Consider the following 8,475-nt stretch of genomic DNA (forward strand, 5'->3'; position numbering starts at 1 on the left):
CAGGCGACTGCCGCCACCGATACATGCGCCGGCCGCGCCTCTCCTCCGCCCCACCGCCGGTCATCGCCTCCGCGCCGCCGCCGGCTTCCTCCGCCGCCGCCGCGCCGGATCCGGCCGGAGGGCCGCCCCCGCGCCCTTCCCCGGCCTCCCCGACCTCTCCCTCAACTCCGGCCGCCGTCACCGTCATCTTCGATGAGCTTCGCCCCCGCCTCGGTTCGCGTGCTGGACGAACCCTAGATCTCGTGGTATATTTTTTCTGCCAAGTCTCGAGAATTTTGCATTCTGGTGCCCCCTTTGCCATGCCATAACTTCTTGTGTGTAGCCCCGATTTGTGCATATAATATGTTAAAATGTTCGTTGTGAGATGCTCTACATTTCATTCCATTGTGTGATGCTTATTTGAGTCCATCTTGATATCCTTATTATCGTTGTAAGAGTGCTATATGATGTTAACTGCTGTCTGTTATCAGAACTTGATAATTTGTCTTTTTCGTTGCATTTTGTGTGTGCATCCTATGAGCTTGATGTCTACATGTGTTTTTAGATACATCATGCCAGCTTTACTATGGTGCAATCCATGTATTTTTGTGAGCCTTGTAGTGAGTGCATCGAGCTCGTGAAGTAGGGTACTTGCTGTTGCTGTTTTGCTAGGCTGATTCTGTTATATCATGATGCTATGTAAACCTGCCGCTACAAGTCATTCCATCCATAATCTGGAGATGTTCACTAAGGATGTTTTGTTATAAATGTCATGCTATATCCATTCATGTCCCTGGTTGCATTTATAGCCTGTTTGTAGATTGTTGTAATCTTGCTCCAAAGTTGCTAAATAATGTTGTTGTCAGCCTGTTAACATTAAGTTCAGTTTTGCCATGTGCTTTGCTAGTGATCCATGTGCCCTATTGACTTGCTTTTGCCATGCTTAGCTTCATATATGTGCCTTCCTATTGTTGGTCACCTTTTCATGCCATGTAGTTCTCCGTGGTGAGTTGTACAAGCTCACCAACATGCCTACTTATTGTTGTTTCTGCCATGTCTGAATCTGTCATATCATTTGCCATGTTTGCATGGATCCTACCATGTTTTCTGTTGATCTTTGGAATTAGTTCAGTAAGGGAGTTTTGTTCTTTGTCTTTAGTATTAGCATGCCATGCCTTTGTTTGCCATGTTAATTTCCTGTAGCATGTTGTTTGATAGCTCTAAACATTGCAACTTGATGTTATTTCTGCTGTCTATAAACTATTATTATGTGCAATCTTGCCATGTCCTTTTGAGCATGTTCTAGTGATTTCTGGAGATAGCTCAGTATTCATGTTTTGTCATGCTTTACCTGTAATTAATGCCCATGCCTTTTGTTCTTATGTTGAGGTGTTGTAGCATATTGTTTTGATGCTTGCTAGATGTCTAGTTGCTGTTTTGGACAGCTTGTCCTTTAAACTTGTTTCATGTGTGTGTTGAACCGTTGCTCCGTTTTGAGTGTGCTCTATATAAAACTTGCTTCATTTTGCATATAGTTTCATATTATCATGTTGCATCCATGTTTTGAGAGTGTTTGCTTGATGTTTGTATGCATTTTGCATCAATGCCATGTTTAACTTGTTTTGCTCATATCTTCTAGGCCGTAGCTCCGAATTAAACGAACTTCATATGTAACTTGACTAGAATCTCGTGTAGTTCATCTTGGTGCATCTTAACTTGCTGTATAACAACTTGAACATAAGGTTTATTCAGTTCTGGACCAATTTCGAAATTTGCATATGAGGACTTACCGGATTTGTTATATGTTGTTTTCGACCTCATTTAAACTTGCTTTGATGTGTGGTTCTTGTATGCATCATCTCTTGCCATGAGTAGCTTCATGTAGTCTTGTCTTGCATCATACTTGGTTGAGCATCATGTCATGTATATGTGTGGTGTGTTTACCATGTTGTGTGCTTCTTCTCGATAGTTCCCGTTTCGCTGCGATCGTGAGGATTCGTTCATCTACGCTTGGTTCGGCTTCATCCGTTCCTCTTCTTCATGGACTCGTTCTTCTTACTAGCGGGATTTCAGGCAAGATGACCGTCACCTTGGATCTCATTACTATCATTGCTATGCTAGTTGCTTCGTTCTATCACTATGCTGCGCTACCTATCACTTGTTCTTCAAGCCTCCCAATTTGCCATGTCAGCCTCTAACCTTTTTCACCCTTCCTAGCAAACCGTTGCTTGGCTATGTTACCGTTTTTGCTCAGCCCCTCTTATAGCGTTGTTAGTTGCAGGTGAAGTTGAAGATTGCTCCATGGTGGACAGGATTATGTTGGAATATCACAATATCTCTTATTTAATTAATGCATCTATATACTTGGTAAAGGGTGGAAGACTCGGCCTTATGCCTGGTGTTTTGTTCCACTCTTGCCGCCCTAGTTTCCGTCATACCGGTGTTATGTTCCTTGATTTTGCATTCCTTACGCGGTTGGGTGATTTATGGGACCCCCTTGACAGTTCGCTTTGAATAAAACTCCTCCAGCAAGGCCCAATCTTGGTTTTACCATTTGCCTCACCACCACCTATACCCTTCCCTTGGGTCGGCCAACCCGAGGGTCATCTTTATTTTAGCCCCCCTGGGCTAGTGCTTCTCTAAGTGCTGGTCCAAACTGAGTAGACTGCGGGGCCACCTCGGGGAAACTTGAGGGCTTGTTTTACTCGTAGGATGTCTCATCCAGTGTTGCTCTGAGAACGAGATATGTGCAGCTCCTATCGGGATTGTCGGCACATCGGGCAGCTTTGCTGGTCTTGTTTTACCATTATCGAAATGTCTTGTAAACCGGGATTCCGAGACTGATCGGGTCTTCCTGTGAGAAGGAATATCCTTCATTGACCGTGAGAGCTTGTGATGGGCTAAGTTGGGACACCCCTGCAGGGTATAAACTTTCGAGAGCCGTGCCCGCGGTTATATGGCAGATGGGAATTTGTTAATGTCCGGTTGTAGATAACTTGACACCAGACTCGAATTAAAACGCGTCAACCGTGTGTGTAGCCGTGATGGTCTCTTTTCGGCGGAGTCCGGGAAGTGAACATGGTTTTGGGTTATGTTTGACGTAAGTAGGAGTTCAGGATCACCTCTTGATCATTGCTAGCTTCACGACCGTTCCGTTTGCTTCTCTTCTCGCTCTCATTTGCGTATGTTAGCCACCATATCATGCTTAGTCGCTGCTGCAACCTCACCACTTTACCCCTTCCTTTCCCATTAAGCTTTGCTAGTCTTGATACCCATGGTAATGGGATTGCTGAGTCCTCGTGGCTCACAGATTACTACAACAATAGTTGTAGGTACAGATTTTGCGATGATCATGACGCGAGAGCGATGTTTGCTTGTTTTGGAGTTCTTCTTCTGCTTCTTCTTCGATCAGGGGATAGGTTCCAGGTCGGCAGCCTGGGCTAGCAGGGTGGATGTCGTTTGAGTTTCTGTTCGTGTTTCATCCGTAGTCGGATGGTGCTCTTATGTAAGATGATGTTGTATTCGTGTGGCATTGCATGCCTTTTGTACGTATCCCCATCTATATTGTAATGTTGATGTAATGATATCCACCTTGCAAAAGCGTATCAATATGTGGTTCTATCCTTTGGTGGGACCTTCGAGTCTCTTTAGGATAGTATCGCATATTGGGCGTGACATGAACCTAGCTCTGATGCCATGTTGAATCGGGGACTCACAGTGGGGAATTTTCCTGAAGCTTCAATCGCATCAGGTGCTCTTCCTTCTCTATTATACAATGTACAATTTATATATTAGCCCCTACACAGTTCTATTTTCCTAAGCTAGTACCTTCAACAATATGTGTTCTAAATTTCCGGTGGTGATTTTTTTTGTGACTAGACCAAAACAAACTGAAGTATGTATTCTGAATTTTGTTCATATGACTAGATGCATATGAACTGAAGCTCCCTCATTCTTTCTAAGGTGATAGTGGTCGCAACCAGTTAAGATTAGGGGCTATAAAAGGAACTATAAAAAATATGTGAACTGCTGGCAATGTCGATGTAAACACGGGCATTTAACCAGCAGATTTTGATTTCACTATAACTATTTGTTGACACAAGGCTAAAAATAGAGTGGAATTGATTTGTAAGCAATTCTTCTTGAGATAGAGACTTTTTGTGTAGTTTGTTACAAGTATATAAACTGGAACTTCAGTTCGAGGTATACAACCGACAATCTAAGATCACTACGACAATCTAGATAGGTTACCAAAATTTCTTAGGCGGTGAGACTTATCCAAGTAGCTAATGCTACAAATAGATGATCGTTGGCCATGATTAGCAGCACCACATCAGGAGGGCATTCGTCCTGGAAGTGTGGTCGGGGCTGACTGGGGATGGTTATTTTTTCGTGGGTAGGAGATGATTCAACACAGGTGAGTGTCTTCTCAACTTGGTGTTGCTTCTAATGTGTTGGACACTGATCCAAGTTTGCGGTGAGCTGAGATGCATCTTTGAAAATCTCTTGAGAGGTCCGATTTAGTCCAAGCCTATGTAGAATGCCTACATATGCCACTTGAACTTTGGAGGGGCAGACTGATGGATCGTTGGGCTGGGATGAAGTCACATATAGTGTGTTTTGTCATGAGAAGAAATGCAAACGAAAACACAATTACATTACATTGTTAATGTATATGGTATGAAGAAAAAACGGAACTTTTTTTACTAATTGGAGTGTAATGTAATCGACTACACTACAGAACTCAGCACACGTTGATTAACCAAAAAGATAAGGAGTGGCCCCATATGCCTCCTGAAGGGTTGTCTCTGCTATGTCGATGGAGACCTTGAGGTCAATGGCGTGTCGGTGGAGATATGGCAGAGCTGACTGGCTCGTCATCCCTGTCATGGCTACAATATGGCTCCGCCGAGTTTGTGATTTTTATGGGAAAAACATGAACGTAGCTATTGCATCAATAGAATATTTTGGTCCTTTTGTTCCAAATACCCATATTTAGTTGGACAACTATAAATTCGGACTATACTGCTTATCTGCAGTATAACGCCCTAACTCCGAACTCTTGATTTGCTGCCAAGTAACACTAAATTGTCGCATGTATACTGTTCCAAAATTGTAGGTGCAGTACTACTTCAGCGATGCGGATCCTATGATGGATGAGTGCATGTTCAAATTGTCAAACACGCATCATATCTGGCCGCACCTATCTTGTTTGCTTCGGTTGTTAGGAGTCCTAGTTAGATAGACTAGGTTGTTGCGGTTTATCTCTATCTAAGATCTTCCTTTCTCTCCAAGATGTAATCTCCAACAACTTTGTATGCGCTGTACAGGGAGGTGCGCCCCTGCTATATAAACACGTACACGTTGCCCACATCGGGTAAGATGTTTCCGCCATCGCACATGGTAATCAGAGCCTTCCTCTTCCAATCTAGCCTCCCGGTTGCATCTAGTGCATAGCTATGTCTTCATCCTCCGGCGCCTCGCCTAGCCTCAATGGCTAGGTCACTGAGAAGATCAATCACATGAACTACGTGCTATGGCGCACGCAGGTCACACCCCACCTGCGGGGCGCCGGTGTCTTCGGCTACATCGATGGCACCACGCCGTAGCCGGCCAGACTCCACGTCATGAAAGACATGGACGGCAAGGAGACTTCTGCGCCCAACCCTCTCCACCCACTTTGGGTTCGGGAGGACCAACAGGTGCTTGGCTTTTTGCTGAGTACCCTCTCCAAGGAGGTGCTGGTTGCGGTCACCGCGATCACCACGGCGTGCGAACTCTGGGTGGCACTGGCGGGCATGTTCTCGTCCCAGTCACTCAGCCGCGTCAACAACATCAGGATTGTGCTCATCAACGCAGAGAAGGGCAACCAGTCGGTAGCCTCCTACTTCGCCTCCCTCCGCGGCCTCGCCGATGAACTCGCCGCCGCTGGCAAGCCTATCCAGGACGATGAACTAATCTCGTACATTCTCCACGGCCTCGACGTCGACTACCAGCCGCTCGTCTCTGCCCTCGACGCCCGCGTCACGCCTGTCACCATCGACGAGCTCTACGCCATGCTGAGTAACTTTGGTCAGCGCATGGCTCAGTTCCACGGCTCCTCCAGCGGCTTCAAGTATTCTGTGAATGCTGCATCTCATGGCCGTGGTGGTGGCCCTCGCTCGCGTGGATCTCCCCACAACAAGGGGCGGTCAGGAAGCAACAACAACGGTGGCAGCGGCTCCAACAACTCCTGCAACGGGCGCGCCCCCAACTCCAAGCCTCGTCGTGGCGATGGCTCCAGTAGGTCTTGCCCAAATGCACCACGCTGCCAGATCTGCGGTAACCTTGGGCACATGGCCAAAGACTGTTTGTATCGCTATGATGAAGATGATGACTCCTCCCAAGATGAGGACAAGGTTGCTGCAGCTGCGGAGGGCTCCTACGGCGTTGACACCAACTGGTACATCGATAGTGGGGTGACCAATCACATCACCAACGAGCTCGAGAAGGTCACCATGAAGGAGAAATACCATGGAAAAGACCAAATCTACACTGCCAACGGTGAAGGTATGAGGATCAGTCATGTTGGTCATTCACTTTTTAGTACCCCTCGTCGTAAAATTCATCTAAAGAAAATCTTGCTAGTTCCTAGTGCCGATAAGAATCTTCTCTCTGTGCATAGAGTTGCCATTGACAACCATGTCTTCCTTGAATTTCATCCTCATTTTTTCTTGATCAAGGATCAGGCCATGAAGAGAATTCTCTATCGAGGTAGATGCGTTCGAGGACTCTACCCGTTGATCCCGGAGCGTAGAAGATCCAATAAACAAGCCTATAGTGTTGCCAAACTCTTGTCAACACGGTGGCACGATCGACTAGGACATGCTGCTTTTTCTTTAGTTAAAAAATTGCTTAGGAAAAATAAGCTCCCGTATGTTGGTGAGCGTGATCTTGAAACTATTTGTGATTCTTGTCAACGAGCGAAAAGTCATCAGTTGCCTTATCCTATATGTACTAGTGTTTCTACCAAACCATTACAATTAATCTTCTCTGATGTTTTGAGCCCTGCCCCCAATTCTATTGGTAGACATAATTATTATGTGAGCTTCATAGATGACTACAGTAAATTCTCCTGGATCTATCTTCTCAAACGAAGATCTGATGTCTTTCAAGTTTTTCAAAACTTTCAAGCTCTCGTTGAACGAAAATTTGATAGTAAGATCATTGCAGTTCAATCTAATTGGGGAGGGGAATACGAGAAATTGAACTCGTTTTTCCAAACCCTTGGCATATCACACCATGTGTCATGCCCCCACGCTCACCAACAAAATGGCTCTGCCGAACGCAAGCACAGACATATAGTTGAGGTTGGGTTAGCCCTCCTAGCTGGTGCATCCATGCCTCTCAAGTTCTGGGATGAGGCTTTCCTCACGGCTGTTCATATCATAAACATGCTCCCTAGTTGAGTCATTAACAATGAAACTCCACTAGAACGACTCCTTCATATTAAACCCGGCTACAAATCCCTTCGTGTCTTCGGGTGTGCCTGTTGGCCCAACCTTCGCCCATACAACAAACGCAAGCTCATGTTTCGCTCAAAACAGTGTGTTTTTCTAGGCTATAGCAACCAACACAAAGGTGTCAAGTGCCTTGATGTTGCCATTGGCCGTGTCTATATTTCACGAGACATTGTTTTTGATGAAACCAAGTTTCCTTTTGCTCATCTTCACCCTAATGCTGGTGCACTTCTTCGCCAAGAGATTCTTCTTTTGCCTCCTCATCTATCTGGTGTTGATCAAGGGGAAAACGATTGTGACAATGATCAACTGTTGACTAACCCTCTTACTGATGACATACATGAGCCTTGTGGTGTTACAGGTGAAAATAGCGAAGAAAATGATGAAAGCAGAGAAGAAAATGGTGAAAAAACCCTCAGCCGAAGCCATATTTCATGTGCCCAGAATCTGGAGACAAATCCTCCTCGGGGTCTGTTCGCCTGCAGGGAGTCAGATCCTCCTCGGGATCGGTAGCGCAGACGCGCCAGGGGCATAGACTGCATGCGCACTCGTCTCGGTCCAGGTGCGCGCCCCGTTGTTGTCCACGGGCTGCAGCACGCAATCGCCTCCGCTTCAATCGTCGTCTACCACGTGTCGTTGCACAACTAGCGCGGGCAGCACACGCTTCTCCAGCCAGCCCGTATGCTACAAGCGGCGCCACCTGACTCGCCTGACAAATGTGGGGCCCGAAGCTGGCGCGAGATCCAGCATCGATGCACGCGCGCCCACGCGCCCGACCAGCGCGCAATCCGAGGCTGATTCGCCATCATGTGGTCATGATGAGTCTGCCCCTTCGGCGGGATCTTCTGCGGAGCTTGCGCGTGCATGGCTGTTGGACTCTGCCATAGAAAATCCGAGCGAGGCAGAACCTGCCACCGGAGCGCGCGGATCTTCCTTGGGATTGGTTCCTGCAGCAACTCCTGTTTGCACTGCGGGATCTTCTTGCGGCCGTGGTGGC

The sequence above is a fragment of the Triticum dicoccoides genome, chromosome 5A (genome assembly GCF_002162155.2).
Source record: "Triticum dicoccoides isolate Atlit2015 ecotype Zavitan chromosome 5A, WEW_v2.0, whole genome shotgun sequence".
Classification (NCBI taxonomy): Eukaryota; Viridiplantae; Streptophyta; class Magnoliopsida; order Poales; family Poaceae; genus Triticum; species Triticum dicoccoides.